This window comes from Ambystoma mexicanum, chromosome 2p (assembly GCF_040938575.1).
Source record: "Ambystoma mexicanum isolate Mex_15411 chromosome 2p, UKY_AmexF1_1, whole genome shotgun sequence".
NCBI lineage: Eukaryota > Metazoa > Chordata > Amphibia > Caudata > Ambystomatidae > Ambystoma > Ambystoma mexicanum.
The window spans coordinates 1,191,709,205-1,191,733,672 of record NC_090923.1 but is presented as its reverse complement, the minus strand read 5'-3'; positions in this window follow the sequence as shown (position 1 = coordinate 1,191,733,672).

Sequence of the window (24,468 nt, the reverse complement as noted above, 5' to 3'; positions counted from 1 at the left end):
GCAGCGGAAGGCCACAGAACAAGCATTTACAAAACTGAAGAACACGTCTTCCTCTTTGGAGCTTCCCATGAGGCTCAAACTTAGTAGGACCTCCTTTATCCGCTACCCTCAGATATCAGAAGATATCTCGCTACTGACTGCGGAAGACCTGTGCTCTGGGAGTCAACGAACCAGTCGAACAAAACGACAAGGCACGGGTTCTTTCAATTCACCTTAAAACAGGGCATCTTCAGCCCAGTAGCAACCCTTTGCTGTCTCAGTCTCCTCCTGTTACCAGGACGCTTTAAAATGCTAAGCGTGACTCAGCTTTTGGAAGCTATCCAAAATGGAGGACGGTTCCATGTCGTGGACTCCCAGGACGATAATTCCACCCGAGGTTCTACCCTACTCTGGATTTTAATGGGAAAATGGCGACAGCAGTACAGTTGCAGCCTGGACACCACTTCCAGGATGACTGCCTCTTCACCATGTGCTTCTCGTAGTTGCGGCTCACCATCACGGTCAAATGCCCCATCTTAATGCTGACGAAAAGTATTAAATGAATGTCTTTGTGCCGTGTTCCTCTAAGGTTTGACGTACAAACACATCATTACAGTAAACAAAACCACAAGTGTCCTCAGTACCATGCACAGAATAAACTCCAAATACATTATGATACCAGACACACAACTACTGAAGGTATTTCCAATTAGTAATACAAATGTTTGGAGAGATGTGCCGTTTCCAATTGCGCCCTTCCTGAGTGATTGTTATGGATAACTATTCAGATACTGCAAATTAGACATCGGGTGTGTTATATAGAGTTTATTAAGCATGTTTGAGGTTCACCCTCGAACCTCAAACATGCTTAATAAACTCCATTGATATAACACATAACGGATGTCTAATTTGCAGTACCTGACAAATTATCCATAGCAATAACTCAGGAGGAGCGCAATTGAAACCAGCACGCCTCTCCAATTACTTGAATTAACACTAGTCAAGGGCCAGCCTATGCGGTGTCGGTTGCTTCGGCTTATCCCACACTAAATTGTAGCACTCATGGATCAATGACCTAAGCGCGCCCACCACCCGGTTTTGACCCTTCCCAACCCTCTACAAATAATAACACAAATGCGCTGCCCATCTCAAAGCCCAGTGGGAATGGAATGATATTTGTTTCTGAGGCCGATAGAGTGGCCGCCATCTTATACAAGATGTTTAGTTCGCTCGGCCTCTCCCAAGTACCGTAATTACGGCACAACCGTCTTCCATTGTGTGAGCTCTCATGAATAAACCAAAGGCCTCCTGGCTGGACGAAACACTAGATTTATCACAACGCGTTCTCTGAACTCTGAGGCCGCCTCCTTGGATCCCCAGACGTGTAAATAATATATGCTGCCCGTTATCTGCAGCCCGCATGGACATATGCACCATCTCGCCTCCTCAGGGATGTTCCACTGGGCGCTAGAATATTCATTTGGCAGGACTCACCAGCGCCCGAATGTCATACCTTTTTGGAAGTCAAGAGCCTGTGCTTTTGGCGCCACCCGCACTTCCGTTCCTGGATTCAGAATGTTCTTAAATGCTTTGTCGATTAAAGGAGATGGGGCTCCTCGTTCGACGTTTGTTTTTCAATGTAATGTTATGTTTTCCTGTATAGTTTATTGAGTGCTTCTAGAAGGAGCATATCCCTCTCCACATGACCAAAGAGTTCACTGGACACAACAGGAAGGAACCCTCTTCACACTTCATAGAAGCACGCAGGGCAACCAGGCACGTTGTGTCATGTACTCAACCTTGTTAATCCTCAATCAATGAGAACCCTTTGAAAATAGGGTGAAAGCCACACCTAACCCTCAAGGAATACATCTGCATCCAGAGTGTTGGGTTCACCAGGAAGGCTCTCCTCAGACAGAAGCGGAGCGAATCCCCAGCATGTATTGGACACTCTGTTTAGCCAGCGGTTGTGGCCAACCAACCTGGGTCTATCACCGACCTACTGGAAGGCTCAATATCTCAGAGCAACCTGGGTTGTACTTAGGTTACAGCTTTTACTCCAACAGAGCGAATTACGGCGTTGGATGCAATCTCCTGATTCCAGGCGTTGGACAATATATCAGTGTGGTGGTTCCAAAGGGTCAGAGGTTTGAGAACCATCCTCCCGCTCCTCTAGTCTAACCTTAAAATGGGAGAAATGCAGAGCTGCTCAATGGAACATGGCCCCGGACTTCGACACAGCAGTCTGTTCTGCCCAGTCTTCTCCAGAGTCCCCCCTTCTGAGACCCCTGCCACTACTTGTTCCACGGAGGATGGAGGAGTTCATGCCTCAATGGACTCTCTGTTCATGGGCTCAGGTCAGAGCAGAAGGAAGTGAAGTCTCTTGGATTGCAGGGGACATATCCTGGCCTTCAACGCAGCTCTCCCACCTCTCAAAGAAGAAGTTGGCCGCATTCAGCCGAACAGTATCACTGCTGTGCATGTGGCATGACACCGCACCTCGCCCCAATCACGGCTAGTGATGAAATTGTGGTCATGGGCACTGCATCAAAACGCCAGCCATGCCGCTACCGATCTCCTGGATGAGCAGAATGGAATATTGATGGGGACTGGCTCACGCATCTCCCTTATACCCCTGAAAGCTAAAATCCTCAGCCACATGTCGGCTCTTCAAAGAGTTAGTGATTCTCTTCACGTGGGGTCTGCCCAGTTTGCTTGTTTGAAAGGCAAGGACTAAGGCTCCCTGATGGATGTTTGCCTCCTGGACAGGTGTGGCCTTTTCTTCAAGGCTCCTCTTGAGTTCTGCAGGTCCTGCCAGCGGTCACTCATCCTGGCTGCCACAGAATCGCCTTGCATGTACTCGTACTTGCAGATCGCATACCTTTCATGGGTTCCGAGCCCTTGAATATTGCAGTTCTCCTTGTTTACGGAACCATGCTTCCGATTTCCATCATCTTAAACTATTCCGAAATTGCAGCGCGAAGATCATTTGAGAGTGGAGGGCAAGGAGTCCATCTCTTCATCTCCAGAGGAATTCAAATGTCCACCCCTGAACTGAGAGTAAAATGACAAGTATTATGTTCAATTCCTAAGGTGCTCGATACTTGTGTGTCCATTCCTCCATAATGGTCACTGCACTGTGTGACCATTACAAAAAAAAAATTATTTGGATATCATTTTTCCAGCGTTTGAAAAACCTTGATATATGCGATAGAGGCTTGGAATTCTCCCTGGGGCCGCCTTCTCTCAATCATGGAATGAACTGAACTTGGATCAGTGTTTGATGTGTGAGTTGGCAAGGGAGTCTATGTTGCGTTCTATGTTGATATGCGTAAAGACAAAGCACCTCCGGCGCATGTATCTGAAACCAATATTAAAAGAGGCAGAGATCAGAAAAACAGGAACAGCCCTGCTGTACCTGAGACAGAACCTCCAACCCAAGGTTCTATTTGCAACTGCACAATTCATCCATAGGTCTTGGCTTCTAAGAACAAAGTTTCTATCTCTAACTCACTGTTAAGTATAATGATATAGCAATATTTGTACGAGGTTGCGAGCAGGGCTCTCCTCAATTTTAGAAATGTAAATAGTGTGCAGATGGATTTTAAATCCCATTACGCTATGTATGTAAAATGATGTAAGGACTTGAAGGTTCGATACCGAATAAAAGTTTGAAATGGATCTGCAACTGCTTCAAAAACGCGGGAGCCATGGACACATCAAGGACTGCTCGTCTCATCTGGGGGATTGTTGCAGCACTTCAGCTTGACCGGTTGCAGGGTTGGTCAGGATATGTACTTCGTCTGAGGAAAAATAACCCTTTTCCTTTTGGGTATCATGGCTGTCTTCCTGCGACTGTCTCTTCTGTATACAGAAACCTGCACGTCGCACTTTTTTGGAGTAGAAAGGAGATAGCCACTCCTTTGTAACAATCCAGATAACATAGAGTATGCTCCAACGTTGCTCCGGACACTTCGAAAGCATCCCAACACGTGTTTCGGCCACCTAGCCTTTTTCAAAACTGGGCTATATGCATTTTCAAATTATTCCCCCTGCTTACTCAGATTTTCATGTGATCCTTTTTAAAGGGGATATATCCCTTGCTCCTGCTCAACAGTACACTATTGTCGCGGATCGCAAAAGCGTGGATTGACTTAGCCTTTGAATGAATATACGAGTATTCGGATACTTTTGAAGTGTACTGCGCAGCGCTGGAGCATACTTTACAAAGATCACCATATGTGTTGTTTCATGTTCATGCACAGGAAGCATTCTCAGTCTTATTTTATGTTCTGTCTGTGAAATAAATGTATATAAATGCTATTTGAGCACAGGCTCCTCTTTTTCGTTTATGAGGAACTTGTGGATGACGACGGGTACATAAAGAATACAGAGTTCCACAAAAGACACCCCACTCTTACGCACATGGACGTGGACAATTGGGATCAGTTCAGTGTAGGTCTACTAGAACTTACTAGGTAGAGCCAGCGGGTCAGCGATACATTTTATTCATAAAGCAGGATAAAAACACTAAAAATAGAAAAATACAAAGCTCTCAAAACAAAAATATACAAAACACCACAAAAACAGATTGTACTATCAAACTGCCTCTAAAAATTAGGAGCAGTTATGTCTCAGGTGTTGTTAGTAGCACACGTGAGTGGGGCCTACACTGAACTGATCCCCATGGTCCACGTCCCTGTGCATAAGAGTGGGGTAGCTTTTGTGGAGCTCTGTATTCTTTGCGAAATGAACGTGACAAACTGTTTCATCCTGGAGTAGGGGTGGTAACAAATGTTTTACAACTTTTTTTTATTTTTTTAAAAGCACATCATCTTTGAAAATCACATTACAAAATGGAACTATGAAAATCAATATACACCAAAAAAAAATAAAGAGGGACACCATATTTTAGTTAGAGACCCTGGAGCAGTGTGGCACTTCACTCGCCTTGACAGCTTTCCACAGATGTGGACAGCACTGCCATCATGTCATTAAAGTATCCTGCGCCATAAAGATCCGCCTATCACTCTGACAGGATTTGCTCTGCACCGTGCACTGTTGATGCTGTCTCTGACATCCAGTACCGAACAGGAAAGCATTGAAATTGAAAACTTCCATCTTTCCTGTTTTTTTTTTTTTTTACCCAAAATGTTTTGCCGCAGTACTTTATTCTCCCCTTGGAGGGTCAAAATAAACAAACAAAATGGCCGCAGTACTTTATACCCCTATCGGAGGGTCAAAATAAAATGTGTAGGGACACAACACTGATCTCGAAGGTACTAGCACCTCTTAATTCAGTGGTCTTCAAACATTATAGCTGCTCCCTTAAGGGGTCCAGAAGGATGTCTGGGGGAATCAAATGATTTTAACTAGGGCTGCAGGGTGGACGCCAGCTCCACCCTCCATGGCATGAGGACGGGTACATAAAGAAAACATAGTTCCACTGTCACAATGGCACTAGACTCCTGTGACTTTTTGTAACATTCCCTCTCTGTTTCGGTTTGAAAGGTACCTCGGAGGGGTGGGGGCACGTATGCTGGAGGGAACCTTCCTGTAGTTGCGGCCCCCTAGGCATCATTTTGTAAACTTTACATCCCGGGATCCTCTAGATCCCAGGATGTAAAGTTTACAAATGATGCCGGGATCCTCTAGATCCCGGGATGTAAAGTTTACAAAATGATGCCTCGCCATCGGACTCCCGTTTTTAAGGGGGTGTGGGGTTTTTACATCTGCCTGCCTTCACTTTAAATAGCGAATTAGCAACTCAAAAGCACATTTTTATGGAACTGTATAGCAGCTTTGAAAAGTGATAGCAATAGGACAATGAGAAATGATGGGGTAGAGCAGGCTGGGAAACCGCTCCCTCAAAGAGGTAAAACGTAAATGAGTAAATGCCACGAGATCTCTCGAATTCCCTTTAATGAAGATAATCCTTCAATTCTATGGCTTTCCTTTGAGACCACGGTATCCATGCACTGGTTTATAACTTCCATAAAAATACATTTCCCAAAATTAGCATGCATCAAAATCATAAATAATGCACATACTTAAACCATAATTAAAGCACAAAACTGATCTATCGCTTCAAGCTACCGGACTGCTTGCCCGTGACAAGACCAAAGCAAGAGAAAACCAGGTAAAAAAAATTAAAAACCATGGGGGGCAGACATACCTAAAAGGCAACAACAGTAGTCTTAGTGGAACTTCCCAGTCCTTGCAGATTGACTCTCCCTCAGTCCTTGAACGCAGCACTGGTAGTAAAGGTTCCAACTGGCAGCTTTAGTGGAACAGCTACCCAGGATCCACAAAGATTCCCTTGCAAACAAGGGTAAGGACTAACATGGAATCAAAGCCTTCAAAGGGTGAGGATAGTGACACAGAAGGTACAGCCTGGAGAAGTCCATGCTGCCAACCTTCACACTCCGGAACAGGTGTCGACTCCTTCACGCCACCCAAGAGGACGCATATATGAGGGGAAAGCTCCAGCGGTGTCAGCATGCTGAACTAGCAGCACATGTGTATGCCACCAGACGACACGGGTGAGCAGGTGATGTGTACCATGCTGCTGTTGCTGGCTGTGTTAATGCCATCCAAAGGTCCACCATTTCCGTCCCAGGGAACCCACCATCACCATTGATTGCCACCACGTGGGTTCTAAGCTCCTTCCCTTCTGGTTCTCAAGATGCCATACTTTTAGGTCTTCAGAGCTAACACCTGAGGGGTTAATTTACACACACGCGTCATTTCCCAACCATGAGTCACCAGAAGAGCAATCTCATTGGATGGGTCCCTAAATGCATGTTCTGCACCGCACCACAAAAGTGACCGACGCCCACCTCATAGTTTGCATGAAGGTGTGAGTTATTTGACTCATTAGAAACCAACACCCGTAGCCAGCACTGTCATTCACGTTCTATGGCAATAAACAGACCATGAAATCCAGTCAGAAATCCACCATGGTAATGCTTTTATATCAGGCTCCTCTTCTGGGGATGGGGTGGGATAAAATTCATAGTTGTGAAGACATATGTCCTTTCTAACGCTCACAGTCAGATATATGGGGCCTCATTACGAGAATGGAGGTAGCCATGGAGCTATTAGCTCCATGTCTGCCTCCGTTCCGGGCTCTATTACCAGGTTCCTGCAATGGGGACTTACTGGGTTACTCCGACATAGGAGGACCCGGTAATTCCTCCTTGCAGGAACCCATCCCCATTCCCATTTGAGCCCCCATAGGGCTCAATGGGAATGGGAAGGGAGGTAATAATGGGCAGATTACATCTAGGCCGTTAATTCCTCCCTCTTCCCCTCGCGGGACCCGGAAAGCACTCCTGGTTTTACCAGGCGTGCGATCCAGGTCCCACGATAGGAAGCTTGTAATCGGCGCTCTCGGATTGAAGGGGGATGGGGCCCCCTTCAATCCGGGAGCGCCAGGGTCGTAATGAGGCCCATTGTTTATGTTATGTTATCCATTATTTATACTGCGCCCATCACCACCATAGTAGTCTTACAGGTCCTGCCCTTATCCGAAAGGTGGCATATTGTGACCGTAGGTATAAATGAACAAAAAAAAACACCAGCAATGTGCCCTGGAATGCCAAAAAGCAGTCCCATGATGCCAGCAGTTGCACAAATGTTCAATCGTTTTTCAGTGTGTCTGTCCTTCCTCAAAGGAGTTTGTGTAGCAGGGTGAGAAGGCAGCCAGTCGTTCAACTTCTCAGAAGTGGACAGCCTCCTCCTGCCCTCCCAGCCCTGGCAGCCCTGACCCCGAGGCACCTTGAGACCTCACCCAATGGGAGACTGGGTTTGTGGGCTGTGGTCAAAGCTAGGAAGGTGTCGGAACGGACTCCATTGGTGGCTGTGCACACTACTCCTTACTGAGGCAACTGTCTTAGAGTCATGTAGTCAACTTCTTCAACAGTGTCATTTAAGATGCACCAGGTAAAGGCAGTGCAACAGCCACGATGCAAAGTGCTCTGCTATTGGTGGACCTGAAAGCTGGCTCTGTAGTTGTTAGCTTTCCTGATACTGTTGTGCCAGGTAACACTGAACCTGACCCTATATTTGTCAAGGCACACTGCACAAAGCTCCTCAAAGACTCAGGACGAGATCATGAACTTCAAACATTTTTTAGGCTGCTGGATGCCAACATGAGCAAAACATAATCTCCCAGGTGCACTGTCCTGAGTTATTGGATGCCCTGGAAATGGAATCTACAGTTCAAATCTTCCTGAGGCTGCCATGGTGTATACCATGGAGGCAGAAACTGCATCTCCCACAGGCCGTATGCTGATCGACTGAAAGACCAGAAACCAGACCCTGCACCTTCAACCCATCCTGATGGGATGCTTGGTATACTATAACGCTTGGAACAAGGCGAGATCTACTGGATTGAAGCACTTTCATCTTTGGTGCCCCAAGGTGCGATTTGTCTTGAATTGCTTTATCTGAAAAATATCCTTGGTGCAAAATCCTGACCTTATGGGCTTGGTCCTATTAACAGGTGGTAGAGCTTCTTTCTCCATTACCTATGGTTTTCCGGGCATATTGCCTGGTTCTAATTAGGACATAGTGGTCCACACACCATATCACCAGGTGCAGTACAGTCCTGTATTAATTTGACCCCTTAATTGAAGCATATAAGGTAATCCTAGTTTATACTAGGCTAAATAATGGTGTAGTTATTTAACTGGTTGATCTGCGCACCTTGCGTCCCTGGCGCGGCGTGCTCGTGTTGTGTGCCTCTCCTTTTTCACTTTGTGGAAGGGGGCGGGGGCACCCAGCGCGGACTGTCGTCGAAGGTAAACTCTTGTGCAGATGCTGGCTATAACATTGTGCATATATTAACCAGCACTAATAGTCAGTTATTTTCGAGTACTGATGCTTTTACACCCCACTCTGTAAATCTACGGATAGGCTGTCCACTAAATCTCATTTCCAGTGATCCTTTCCAAGATGCTACGCGCGATTGGGTGCAGGACAGGGGGGACTGTGATGGTCTTGTGACCTAGGCAGACCTCTGTGGTCTCCCTTGCGACCTCTGTAAAAAAAAAAAAAATCTATTTTTTTTTTTCATTGCAAGCTCCTGTGCTGTGGCCAGCTAAAAAAAGAAGAAAAATAAGAACCGGAGTGCGACAAGTCTAACGCTTTCAGCATTGACCCTAAATAAGAAAGAATAGGAATACCAAATAATGTGTCTTTCTGGAATTCCATAAAATAATTGCTAGACTCATTAAAAGTTTATTTGAAGCACACTTCAGCAGGTGAGTCACTGATTTAGTCTGTTCTTAAACGCCTCAACTCAGCCTTTCATCCTTCTGAGGTTGATAAATTAGTACCAACACAGGTTGGGTGATATTGGGTGTATATTTTTTCTATATAAAGCGCTTAAGCGTAAGTGCTATACAATAACACATCATTATCATTTGGTCATGGACATCTGCTTGCATTCACAGTAATTTGGTAATATGGGCCTATACACACTGATCTTAACGATACATATGGCGATCCATTCTTGTATGAAATGTACATCACATTATAGTGATATCGTAACCATATTTTTCGTAGTGTAAAATGCTATGTGATGCCACTTCCTGTTTTGTCTATGGGTGAAAGGTCGTGTTACATCGCTTCCCACGATATGAACTTCGGGGTGGGTCCAATGACATCACTTCCTGTACCCCCTGAAGATGGGACGTTCCACAAACGCGCCAGGTTCCAACATAACCTTGCTGTTAGGTGCTACGTAGATGTTAAATAGGTGTTAGGTGGACCACTTTGTTTGGTGTTCTTGTTCTGGTCTTCATTGACACTTCTCTGTCAGTTGCCTTTTTTTTTTTAACTTCTAATTGCTTTGCACGTTAAGTATTTTTTCTGTTTCTGTATTTTTACATGTTTGTCTAAAATTGTTTGTGAATAATTGAATGCTGATCTAAGAACCATGAATGCATTTACTTATGTTATAATAAAAGAATATTTGTTTTAATTTTCAGTGCTGTATTATTTTTGAGTACATGGGTGTACTCCTCTTGCAAAATTGCACCTGAATCGAATGTTTACCTAAGTATATACTATGGGCCTGATTCATGGAACGTTTTCCTATGGAATTGCGCCATTATAAAACACTTCCATGAGTCAGGCCCATACGAGTATTCATGATTTTTCTCTTCCTTCTTTGAATGTTTCAGTGAAGCCTCGATTTTCCTTAAATACCTTGAGTGTAGCCATCTCTCGTGTTTAAGCATTCACTCACCAGCTGCACCATCCACACAGGATAGAGGGATTTTACTCCCCCACCTCCTGCACTCATTGCGGGACCATTGGGATCCCCTCTTTGTTGAATAACTCACCATAGTCATTACCTCCCATGCAACCTTACATGTAACATCTTCACCACCTCCCATCGTTTCCAAGATGCCTTCGTTAAACAAAACAACAGAGAAAAACAACCTATCACCAGCCAGCCATAAACAACTTGGCAACAAAAAGTCTCAATGGCACTGTTCCATTGGATCCAACATGCCTCCATCAGGCGAAACATCGCCATAGGGACTACAGTTGGTGGGTACCAGCAAAATACAGGCCCCTCCTTAACAAGTAGATTTTCGGGTTGTTAGATGGACCACGCCATAAAGGTCAGTGCGATGTTCCCACTGACCTTCCGCATCCATTGAAAGTGCGCATTGTGTCTTGTCGAATTTACAAGTGTCTCGATATAGAAGATTCACGTCATGCCAAGTGCAGAAACCACCAGCTGCTCAGGGACTCTCCCCTATTCTTATCTTGGCCGTCATCAGCATGTTTATCTGTCATGCCATTGTGGTCCATCCACGAATTGGCATCTTCGGGCATTTCAAAGAACATTGCCCTCACTTTGTTGAGTGCTTTCAATTTAGCTGGGTAGATCAGCATATATTTGAGGCTCAGCTTCCGGGGTCTCTTTTTTATTGGAACAAACACATTTCTCTTTTTTTTTGTACTAACGATGAGTAATCCCGAAAAATAGCAAGATTCAAGTTACCAGGCTGTATGGAACCTCCTTCTGTGGAGTGTCACAATAATGGGTCCAGGGTTGGCACCTGGCAGTGGTCTTCGCTCTAGAGAGCAATGTGCCTTCTCAATCTTAAAGCCTTTGGACAACTTCCTGGGTCGCACCTCCTGCAAGATCATGTTCTCTATATAGGTGCTTAGGTCACTACCCTATTCTCCTTCGATAGGCCCAGGACACTGAATTAGACGGGGGATTTGTTAATTACCATGGTTGCGAACAAGAGGACTGGGCCGAGGAAACCCCCCACGCTCAAAAACAGACAAGTCCAACAATGTAACAAAGGTTAACTGCTTTATTAGAGAGGTCTCATACAGGGTTTAAGCAATGGACAATACAGCATTCTCTACATTTCTCTCAATAATCACAGGCTTGTCCAGGTACAATGCCATCACAAAATAAAGATACGTCCTACAAACCTGTGGTGGACTCGGATTGGTTAGTAAGATCAACTAGATACACACAACATAGGGTACTAGTTCATGGATTGGGTAAACATAGCTGGTGGCTCCTCCTCTGACCACCCCTTAAATGTTCCAACTACCTTATCTCAGGTGCGTGTAATGCAATTGCGTTATGCAACAAAGTGTGAGCTTAACGTGAAAGATGAACAGGGTTTGGTCAGAGAATGTCTTCTTAGCCTTGCCACTTTGGAAAGTCACCAGCCCAAGTTCAACAATTCAAGGTGGTGAGAATGGCCCCGAAGGTACTGTATGGTCCCGATAAATTACCATCTACAATGCTCTAGGCCTTGAGATAGAACATTTAAGCTTTGAATCTGGCAATACTTTTGTATCATCCTGTCTTCAGTTGGATGGGAACAACTGCCATAGTCTGGCTAGAATGAATAGACTTGGTTGCTCAGGTTCAGATCACGTCTGCAGGGAGCACAAACTTGAGTTTCTCTTGCCTACATTTACAAGTATTTTCAGCTTTTTTCTCATGCAGATGTCCCATCTAGTCTGCCAATATGAAACCTTTCCTCTGCGTTGTCCTTGGCATGGTTATGTACACCAGCTGCACTGGAAGCCTGGTCTGCATGTCTCTGCGAAATCAGCATGTCTGAGTCTCTCTGTGTTTTCAAGCCCTTTCAACATCTCCCATTCACTTCAATGTGAATGTGGCTTCCATATTGATTTACATGGCAACCCATGTTAGTTGCATTTAACGTCAGCAGACAGGTCATATGTAGTCTTGAGCGACTTGCGGTTGCCGCGTGGCTTTGGTGGTCTCACCTATGTAGGATGTTTCTGAGATATTTCCAGGCTTTTTTTCCCTACGAGTTTTACAGCCTTGTCTGTTGCTGGCTCTGCATGGTATGGGCCTAGAAAGTGAGGCTTGTACCATGACCTGGTAAAATTATTTAACAGTACTGTAAAAGTAAAAGGAAATATCGAGGCTGAGTACCCCAAAAGGAAATACACCAAACACAGGCTATAAAGATTCACAGATCTTTATTCTATAACTGTACAGTTTACAAAGAAACAAAGTATCAGATAGCTATGTGGCCCTCAGTACATCACAGCGAATACCAGCCCTTTCGGTGTGAGAAGTGAGAGGTACTGGACATCTAAACAGTTCTGCTTTTTATACATTTCCAATCATAATGTCCAGCCCCCCTACAGGTTAATAATACTCGGTCTAGGGATCTTGCCGAGTTCACTTCTAGTTCGTCCAACTATATGCATGTGGATCACCTTCAGTTTACACACTAACAAACTAACAAATCACAATGGCAACAGTGTATTCTTGGATCTTACAATAAGCCTTAACACATGTCCTATACAATGTAGTTCAACAAGTGTCCACGTTCAGTATTTAGATAGCATTGTGGTTGATGTATGTCTGCGGATCGAACATGTTGGCGCAGGTAATCCTCTGTCTACAAGTCAGACATGGGACAAGGTCTCTTTACTCAACCCGAACATTCAGCCAACAGACAGTTTAGTCATTAACTTGTGCACAAAGATCAGGCCGGCTCAATTAAAAGCGGAAGACACTGTCCACCATTTTAGAACACAGAGTTACTTTGGAGTGGAAATCAAAATGGCGGATGGACCTAAAATGGCTGCTAAGTCGATCTAAGATCGGAACTTTGTAACGCGAATTTCTTCGCAGAGCGCCTGGGCTTAGGCCAATATATACAGTAAAGGAGGAACAATATGATATCCCGTTTAACAGTACTTTGTCTCCAGGATACAAAAAAGGTGCCTTGAGAAGTTCATGTAGTTTTATTGGTGTGTTATCTTCATCACCCTCCTTCGACCTCCCAAGCCTTACGTCCAGCTGTTCAGATAAAAGGGGCACTAGCCATGATCGAAGCCAGACATTCATACAGTGCATCACCAAGAACAATGGCTGTATTTTGGGTATCTGTCAACGCTCAAGTGGGAGGAGTAAGTGGTAGACGCATGCGTCGCCCTGTCACCACCTCATGAGAGGTTAAATGGTGGTCAGGTGCAGGCTGATTCTGCTGCTTGCGCTGGAAAATGAGAGGGTAGTTTTGCGCTCTTCACTACTTCAAATATCCCGTCCTGTTTTAATTTCACAACTGCTGACCCAGTGTGTCGTTATCCCGTCGTTTGGTCAATTGTTGAGGACCCATCAATAAAAAGTAGCTCCCCCTGGGGAATTCTCTCATGCTCTAGAAATGTTGTAGCAATATTCTGTGTATGTAGCGCAGTCATGTACACTATCTCCCTCCTGTATGGGTTCTGCTATGAATGTCGCTGGATTTACAACTCTGCACCTTACTATCGCCGGATTCGAGATTATTACATTATATCCAGATACTCTCTGTGTGGTCAACGTGCTTTTTGGCTTTTCAAGAATAGCAAAACGGTCATGCTCCACATAAAGACTGGTACTACAGCCCATGGTGACACTTGCAGCAGCAGATAGAGTTTGTTCACAAAGATATTGGCCTTTCATAACTGGCTCTGGGTCTACATCTCTGCTGTAATAAACTATATGTTTATACTCTAAGGCATTCTTCTGTGCTAGTACTGATGTCATTACAGTCCCATTTGTGTGTGAAAATAAATACAATTCTGCACCATAATCAGGAATACCCAAAACTGGAGCTGTACAAATTGCCTCTTTTAAATAATTAAATGCTTCTGTCACCTCCCCTATCCATGTTAGGTTGCCGTCCCACCTCTGAGCCTCCTTGAGCGTGTTTAAAAGAGGTCTAGTGTACATGCTATAATCAAATACCCATGCCCTGCAATAATTGAAAACAGCCAGGAATTGCTGCATCTCCTTCACCTTCCTTGGTGGCAGTGTCCTCTGCTCTCTTGGGGAGTACTTTTCTGCCCTCGGGAGATATTAGCTGCCCAATGTATAGGATCTCTTTCTGGAAATACTGCAATTTTGTTTTGTCAACCTTGTAACCTTTTCTGCCATGATTGTCAGCAACTGTACTGAGAGTTCTCGGCACTGCTCTTCTGATCTGTTGCATATTAGAATGCTTTCTACATACTGAATTATTGTACAATCTAGATATATGTTTTCCAGGTCCATTTGCAAGACCCTGTTGAAAGTAGCAGCCGTGTTACATTGAGGTTCGAATGGCACCAAAATTCCCTGATGTGTTAGTGTGGAAATTGTTTAAAAAATAACTTTGTCGGCTTCCCCAGACAAAGGATACAGCTTTGCCCTCAGCAAAATTGCCCCTGGCTTAAGCTTAATTTTAACTGCTCCTATTCCTTTTAGTAGGCCAACATCATAAGGACTGTTGGTCCATAGTATGCTCGGTACTCATACCAGATCTTCCTCGAGGAAGGGCTTTAGCACCTTTTTCATCACAGCCATTCTCTGTCGGACTTCCCTGTAATGGACCCTCGTCTAGCATGTAATACTCATGTAAAACACTGTTTCAATGCCAGAGAATCATCCTTGAACAATTCTCTGTCTGTCAAGGCAGGCAGTCTGTGCACTTCACCCACTGTAATCAGTGCTCTCCATGCTCGCCCTGTATCAACGGTCCCGTGCAGCCCTAGCCTTTCATCTCTCACTATAACTGTCTCCAACTCAAGTGGTAACACCTTTCCTTTGTCCTCATCTAAGGGAATTTCTGATCTAAACAATACTTCGCAGGGCAGCTGAAGCAGCTTGCACTGTGTCCCTGGAAGCCATGCTAATAAACCTCCCCCTCTATATTGGAATAGCTCAGGGTCTACAGGCACCTCCCTCTGTACAGGCTGTCCGCATAAAGCATAAACAAATTCTCGTGCATTTGCATAATAGATTCCCGGGGTAGAGCACACTATCCCTTGCTCAGCAAATGAGATGGTCATGTTTGAGTTTGCTCATCATGTCCCTTCCCATTATGTTAACTGGCGTCTGGCGGAAATATAACAGTGGCATGGCAAAATCATTCTCCCCAAAGGTGATTGGCAATTTTTCAGTACATTGAACCAAATCTGTAGCCCCAGAGAAATGTTGTGCTTTCATGGCAATGCCTGATATCGGGTATTTTCCCTCCCTAATACAGGATCTGGTTGCCCCTCTATCCATGAGAAAGGAAAAGGTCTTGTCTCCTATGGTTAACCCTACACGTGGTTCCTCGTTCGGGTTGTGTCTAAAGGATAGGATTGAATACATCAAGTCAGTCTGCGGGCTGTCCTATTGTGGGTATAAAGTCATCCCTGTCCCCAAAAATGGATTTCCCCCAATTACGGTTGCTCCCCACAGTTGCTGTGTGGCAGTCTGTATTGCGATGTCTGCGCGTCTTACAGCTACAGTGTTCTGCTGCACGGTGCTTGCGATGCTGCTTGCTATGGCTGTCTGTACACCCAAGTCTGCTGAGCTTATGTTGTGGATTGTTATGACTGACCCAATGCATTCTATGTTTGCACCACTTGCGTTGTATATGACTGAATCAGTGTGTGATCTTGGGCATAATAGTCAGGTTGTTCGGTATTCTGTGCTGGATGGTATGTCACCTCCCCACCCTGCTGCATTTCCCTGCATACTTGGGATATATGGCCTATCTTCTCGCTTGTCCACATGGGTCTGGGCTATCCCCCAATAAACCAGTCTCCTCTCTGCGCTGGGTGCCCTGCTCCTCTCTCCCTTGGCACACCTACTCTTCCCCTCAGCCAATAGTGAGCATCCCCTCTGCCTGCAATGCTTCCCCCTGCCATCCACTCCTGATACTGGGCATTAGAGGTTACCACCCCATCTCGACTTGTCAACATCGCCTGTTTCATGGTGTATTTTGACAATTTCTTCTGAACCAACTTCGCTTCATCCTGCTTTCTCTCCTCATGTTTCTTTCTGGCATTTTCCTTGATAAGCCGGCAGTAATATAGTATAGTCAACTGAATTTCTGACCAAGGCTTAGCCTCCATCCCTACTGGTTTCATTATTTTCTTTAATTGCTTCTGTACCTGTTCTTGTTGTCCCTGGCTTAGTATGTGATTGAATAAGGCCACTGTTTTATCCCACGGTACTCGCGTCTCGAGACTCCTATGTTCTTATTTATCTTGAATATATTGAAGTGGCTCTTCGTCCTCCCGCATTTTGCATGCCATGTTTGCACTTATGTCAGATGTGTCTGGGTACCCTAAGAGCCTGCCATATGGCCGCTCTGCAGTTATTGAACAGCACTCTGTTGTGTGCTGTATTCTGTGCTGTGACTCCGGGATACCCTGCCTGTTTTCAAACATTGTCCGCTATCTCCCCAGAAATGGCTGTAAGTAAGCTCTTCATATCACCCACTGCCAATGTCATCCCTGCAGTCAGTCTCTCCAGCTCATGAATCCATTTCCCTGCTCCGGCAGGCAACAAAGGTAACTTACATCTCAAATTGTCCTTTTCCATCTATAGCCACGGTATAAATTGTGGTTGTACGCCACCCTTTTCTAACAACTGGAACTGCATCAGTTCCACACATCTGTCATGTCTCCCTGGACTTTTTGTAACTGTAAATGCTCCTGTCATGCTGGGTCTCTTTCGACCAGGAAATGCCAAAGGTGCTTCCTAAATCCAGCATTCCCCTTTCTGCGCCCTCCCCTTCATCCCATAGTGTCTCCCACTCTGGGCTTATTCCCCCCGAAGGAGTGGTGTGGTCCCCTCTCTTCATCATCATTGCTTTCCTCTGTATCACCATCTGATTCCCTCGTCCCTAAGCTGTCATTGCTGTCTTCACCCCCACTGTCCTCAAAGCTGAGTCTCCTCAGCGTTTTTATCCCTTGTCTCCCCAATGCATTGTCGAGTGAGTGGCTTCCCCCCTCCGTGGGAACCCCACTACACTTCTACTTGCCTTAGGGGCAAGAGTGCCATCTCTTTTACTCTTGTGCAGTGTCCCAGTTCTTCTCTGTGTTCCCTCTCCCACAGCGTCACTTGAACGTTTGTGTCCTGTCATTATGTCTTCCACCTCTTTGCGGCGTCTCTCTCTACTTCTCCCTCTCTCTCGCTTTCTGGCTCTCTCCTCTTCATCTCTACGTCAACATTTATTTATTTGAATTTGTAAGGCGCCCACTGCCCTGAGGCTTTGTGACGCTGTTAAGAAGGATCACTTGGTTTCATAAGTTCATTAGCAGGCATACAAAGAGGTTGCTTCATGAAAATTAAAAAGTACATGACATAAAATGCATGGGTATAGTGGTAGACTGTATGGCACAAACACATTTTTTATGGTAGCATCACATAGTGTACGTTGTCAAGTAGGTGGGCGAAAGCATGGTGCCTGCCATGTCTTATATGGCGGTAGCTACAAGCAATTGCCTGGTCATAATAGTGATATTATACAGGGTGTCAGCCATAAGTTGCATGGCGGCAGCGACCCATATGTGTGAAGTCGTAATCAAGGGTAAGTGTGTGGTGCCAGGCATAATAGGGCAGTGGAGGCATGTAACACAGGTATGCACGGAGGGTGGGGAGGGCGGACACAGGTATACTGGGAGAAACAGAGGGGGGACACAGGCATACTGGGAGTAGCGGAGGGTGGGGAGGGGGGACACAGGCATACTGGGAGTAGCGGAGGTTGGGAAGGGCGGACACAGGCATACTGGGAGTAGCGGAGGGGGGACACAGGCATACTGGGAGTAGCAGAGGGTGGGGGGGACACAGGCATACTGGGAGTAGCAGAGGGTGCGGAGGGGGGACACAGGCATACTGGGAGTAGCAGAGGAGGACACAGGCATACTGGGAGTAGCGGAGCATGGGGAGGGGGGACACAGGCATACTGGGAGTAGCGGAGGGTGGGGAGGAGGGACACAGGCATACTGGAGTAACGGAGGGTGGGGAGGGGGGACACAGGCATACTGGGAGTAGCGGAGGGTGGGGAGGGCGGACACAGGCATACTGGGAGTAGCTGAGGCAGGACACAGGCATACTGGGAGTAGCTGAGGCTGGGGTGGGGGGACACAGGCATACTGGGAGTAGCGGAGGGTGGGGAGGGCAGACACAGGCATACTGGGAGTAGCGGAGAGGGGACACAGGCATACTGGGAGTAGCGGAGGATGGGGAGGTGGGAGACAGGCAAACTGGGAGTAGCGGAGGGGGGACACAGGCATACTGGGAGTAGCGGAGAGTGGGGAGGGGGACACAGGCATACTAGGAGTAGTGGAGGGGGGACACAGGCATATTGGGAGTAACGGAGGGTGGGGAAGGGGGACACAGGCATACTCGGAGGAGCGGAGGGTGGGGAGGGTGGACACAGGCATACTGCGAGTAGCGGAGGGTGGGGAGGGTGGACACAGGCATACTGGGAGTAGCGGAGGGTGGGGAGTGGGGACACAGGCATACTGGGAGTAGCGGAGGGTGGGGAGGGCAGACACAGACATACTGGGAGTAGTGGAGGGGGGACACAGGCGTACTGGCGACATCGGGGGGCTCACCTTACCAACCGGGCTAAGAACAGGGTGACAAACAGGGCCTTACAAAGGTGGACATTCCTTAACAAGCCTTTCAATTTCCATTTTCCTTTTTTCCCTTCTTAATTGCGTCTGCCTCTCCTTCTCCTCTTCTGCCCTTCTATTCGCCTCCTATTCTATTTCTTCCTCTCTTCTCTCTTTTTCTCTGTCCTTTCTCCCTTTTGCTTCTACTTCTTCTGCCTCCATTCTCAATTTTTCTTGTTCCTTTATTTCCTCTTTTTCCCCTTCTGCTCATTTCCTCTATTTTCTGTCCTCTTCCTCTTTTTCTCTTTGTTTCTTAGCTTCCTCCTCAATGTCTCTGGGTCCCGTTACACTCTTTCCATCTGTCCTCCCACCCAGTGGAAGACTGGACTTCTTCGCCCTCTTTGTGTTCCTTAATTACTTTGTCGCCCTCAGTCAACTTCATCTGCAAATCGCTGCACTCCTTGTGCTCATCAACAAAAGCCCCTAGTTTCTTATTCACCAGCTTAGCGTCACCAAGAGTGTCTTTACTACTATACTCAGAGGATGCATAAACGGGATTAGTGTATCCTGCTGCTGTTTTAACTCCCTTAAGAGGTAAACTCCCTGGCCTTCTGTTGTAGGGTCTGCAGTTTAAGGACGAGGAGGAGGAGCTGTGGGTACTTCACCCCCCGCATCGTGCAGGCTGAGCATCCACTCCTTCTTCGCTGGTCCTTAAACATCTTCCATAGCTCCTATATTGCTAACCGGTTACTCAGTTCCTTTCCCTTATATGCAGCGTATAAATATGTGGACTTGTGTTGCAGCAAAGATTTCGAAAGAGAGGCTTGCCTGAGCCATGCCTTTGCCAACATGCCCTCCGTATCACAAGTCCATTCTGCGTTATATTTGCATATTTTGTCTTTATATTGCAGGAGGGACTTGCACAAATGTCTCACAGGTGAATCTCCCATGGCGGCACATCCCTTACTTGACCTCAAATTGGGATTTTGGATATCCCAGCAATACCAAATGCCAGCAGGGTTGTGTTTTGCACACCGCCCTGAAAAGGGCACAACACAATTCTTCCACATCGTCTTCGAGCTCAACCTAAAATGGTATAACCATCTCCAAAATGTTAACACCATCTCGTCTAGTTACAACCCATCATCTTTCCCCAGTTTCTTTTCTCCTTTAGCAACAATTCTGTGTCCCTCCACGGGCCTTCACTTCTACACCCACCACTTTGAGTGCACTCTCAAACCCCACAATACACCAAGACACAACACCAATACAAACACTTCACAGCCGTCATCCTGCTTTGCTTTTCCAATCACACCGGATACCAACTCTTGAAAACTTTGTTGTGCTTCTTCTACACCATAGCATAGGATTACATCTTCCATGCCCTAAGCTTTCAGTGCCTAGACACAGGGTTTTCTCTCACCATCCATAAACTAAGCTAACCACCTAGCAAACAGGTATACATAAACAATTAATCTGTGAGCTAAGTTTATACCGAGAAACATGTATACTTCTCATGATCTATAAACCAAACCAAGCTAGCATCTAGAAAACAGGTATCCATAAATAATTAATCTGTATCCTAGCTAACGACCGGAAACAGGTATACTTCAGAAATAACACAAAACATCACAAATTGACAACTTCCCTCCCCAATATTTGTTAGATTGTTGGCCCTATACTTACACTCTGTGGATCCACTGAAGCCCACGGGCACCGTCACTTCCCACAATCTGCCACTCTGCCTTCCGGTCTGCTGAGCATACCACGGGAAGCGAGTGGGAATTTCTCCAAGGCAGCTCATGATGACCTTCTTAGTTTACATGAGCGTTCTTTAATCCGGTCCTCGGAGAGTCTCAACGCATCCATTCAGGCATGCAGCGGGAAGAAACAGTATTAATTGCGGAGGTCTTGTCGACCATCCTCTGCTATCTGCGGGTGATTTGTAAATTACCCTGGTTACGAGCAAGAGGAACTGGGCGGAGGAAATCCCCGCACTCAGGAACAGAGAAGTTCAACAATGTAACAAAGGTTAACTACTTTATTGGAGAGCTCTCACACAGGGATTAAGCAATGGACAATACAGCATTCACCACAACTCTCTCAACAATCACAAGCTTGTCCAGGTGTTTTAAGGTACGATATTGTCACAAAATAAAAATACATCCTACAAACCTATTGTGGATTTAGATTGGTTAGTAAGGTCAACCATATATGTGAAATATAGGGTATTAGTTAATGGACTGGGTAAACATATCTGGTGCCCCTCCTTCGACCATCCCATAAATGTTTCAACTACCATATCTCAGCTTAGTGTACTGTAATTCAGTAAAGCAACAAAGTGTGAGCTTAACATGAAAAGTGAACAGGGATTGGTCAAAGCCTGTTTTCTCAGCCTTGGCGCTTTGGAAAGTCACCACTCCAAGTGCATCTATTCAAGGTGGTGAGAACGGACCCGAAGATGCTGCATGTTCCCGATAAGTTACCATCTCCAATCCTCTAGGCCTTGAGACAGAACAAAGCTTTGAACCTGGCAATACCTTTGTATCATCCTGTCTTCGGTTGGATGGGAACAACTGCCTTAGTCTGGCTTGAATTAATAGGCTGTGTTGCTCATGTTCAGATCACGTGTGCACGGACCACAAACCTGAGTTTCTCCTGCCTTCATTTACCAGGATTTTCAGCTTTTTCTAATGCAGGTGTTCTATCTAGTCTGCCAATATGAAACCTTTCCTCTGTGGTGTCCTTGGCATGGTTATGTACACAGGCTGCACCGGAAGCCCAGCAGTGCATCTCTGGGGTAAATCAGCATGTCTGCCTCTCTAGGTAATTTTGAGTCCTTTCAGCATCTTCCATTCAATTCAATGCGGATGTGGCTTCCGTCTTGATTTACATGGCCGTCCATGTTAGTTGTGTTTAGTGTCAACAAGCAAGTCATATGTACTCTTGAGCGACTTGCGGTTACCGCTTGGCAAATGACTGTGTGTGTCCTGTGAAGTTGGCATCATGGAAGAAGACACAGACAACAGATTCAATGTAACATCATACCTTTATTAAGTTAAATGTCCCTATGGTGTGAGGCCTAACTTGCTAAGGTGGGATTTCCCTACCTAAAGATACTAAGGATAGTCGGTGTCAATAAGATCAACTTAAAAGTATTTCTGTGTCCAAAACCTATGCTGGCCCTCACAACTAAACCAAAACAATGTGTAGGGATGTCAACCATAAACTATACAGAGTTCCAAAAGCATAGTTCTGAGCTATTTGAAGCTTGGGCGTATTCTTCAGCTCCTCCTACCCAAGTACCAACAAGTTCACCACAGTGTTCAAATGACATTCTCTTGGAGTAAAGGTAATACTGTTCCCCACATTTTTAAATATCAGGTTTTCCTTTCCCAAGTTCAATACAGTTTCATTGCAACAAGTCTCGGGGTTCACTTCCCCATGTTCAATGTAGCAGTTGTAACAAAAGGAAGTATCTTGAGGCTCAGTCTTTAAAGTAAGTTCCAACAATTCCTCACAGCTCAGGGTTCCCTTCCCCAAGCTTTAAATGCACCAATAGTAGTTTTCCTTGTGACACAATAGAAGTTTGCTGGTCTTGGCGCAGTTGTCAGACCACACGGTCCGCCCATTAGAGGTCACGAAACCAGGAACCTTTAGTTCTCTTGTATCCATTTGATATTCAATAAACAAATAGTTTCTCAAAGGTAGCTTCAAAATCAGTTGGTCAGACTTGACTTCACTCTGCAGTCAAAGTTTTTCAACTTAGTTTATTATTTTCCTTCAGTACATAATTCATTTTTAGCCGGTTTATTATTTTCATTCAGTTCATTTTTCAATCTTGGTAGATTTGCTGCTTTCTTTCAGGTCCGTATTCATTATTAGCAGGCTTGCAGGTTTTCATGCAGTTTGTTATTTAATATTAGCATATTTTCTATTTTCATTCAGTTTGTTATTCAATATTAGTAAGTTTGCTACACCTCACGCCATTTGCCTTGTTTTCAATCTTATTACTCCACAGTTCCATTTGTAACTTAAGCATACATCCCCTCAGCACTGTTTACTACTTTCGCAGCCCGCTCGGAGTACCCCAGTCTCTGGGTAACTTCCCCAGCACTCACTGGTGGTGGGCATCTTCCTCCAGCGGCGTTCGCTGCTTCTCTCCTTCGATGCTTTCAGTTCGGCAAGCCCCTTTCACATGTGGACAAGAGCTCGGCTGGAAAATGCTGCTTCAATAACTGCAAGGCTAGACACAGTGTCCTCTTTGCTCTTGCCTCACCACAGCTCCATTTGCTCCCACTTCACAGTGGAGGCTTCCCTCAGCTTGGGATGTCGGCCGGCGTCCCGTCTCCACCTCAGATTCCACCATGGATGCCTCCAGAGTCCCGGGTTTCCTGCTGATCTCTGCCCAAGTTCCCCAGGTCTCTCTCTCTTCCCACTTCATGGTTTCTCCTTTTATACACCTGTGGCTCTTCGGTAGGCTGCAGGTGTATTCCATTATTCAATTCTGCTTGACTCTGTTTAAGAGGACATGCCTGACCTTCTTACCTTGCAGGCATCTTCTTCATCCCAGCACCTAAGTGGTGAGAGTGAGTGGTGTTCATTACACTCAGTTGCGTCTTCCTCATCTCAGTAATGGAGTGGTGGGGGTGTGTGGTGCTCATTACTCTCAGCTGTTTCTTCCTCGTCTCAGTATTGTCAGGTGTCTCAAGAAGGGAAATAATGGGAGCTGACCTACAATAGTGCAAGAAGGTCAGAGAAGGGTTAGGTTGGTTGTCATTAGGATAAGGGGAATACCATGTCTTGCCTAAATACACCCCACTCTCAATCCCCAAGGACCCTCTACCCAGGTGATCTTCCCTCGCGTGTCCACCCCCAGGGTGAGGATCCAAAAGCAATGGCCTTTTCCTGGCCACCTGCATATAGGATCTAAGGTGAATGCAAGTGAAAATACCCTCAGGTTTCTCAGAGTCCTCTATCTAAGTTAGTCATAAGCAATTTAATGTAAAGTGTTTGTGTAGCTTCGTGTCAGAGTCCAGTCATGATGTCATTAGCTTCTGCATGGTCTTATTCAGTCGACCTTCTCCATTGACTGCAAGCCTATATCCTCAGTGACGTCATTAGCGTATGGTCAGAATTGCTGTCTGAGTGAATAGCGGTTCTTACACCTACGGTACATCGACAATTTTACTTATACTTTACTTTAAATTATTTATATAGCACCGCAATGGACCCATAGGGGTTAAGGCGTGGAACAAACACAAAACTTAATAACAAGAGGCGTTCAACAGGTAGTCATATTCTGAAATCATCAATCAGATCCGTATCGGAGTTCAAGAAAACAGCCAAGTTTTCAGTTCCTTCATAAAGAGGACTAACGAGACCTGGCCTTGCAACGCCGGAGGCAACTGGTTCCAGGTCTTAGGGGCTGCAGTATAGAAGGCACCATTCTCTACCTTCTTAGTTCTACATCTGGGGAGAAATAAATAATTATGGTTGCTAGACCTTAAGGTTCTGCTGTTAACCTTATTAATAATAAGGTCTTGCATCAATGAGAGAGATGGGACCACAAATGAAGTGCAACTCTCATTT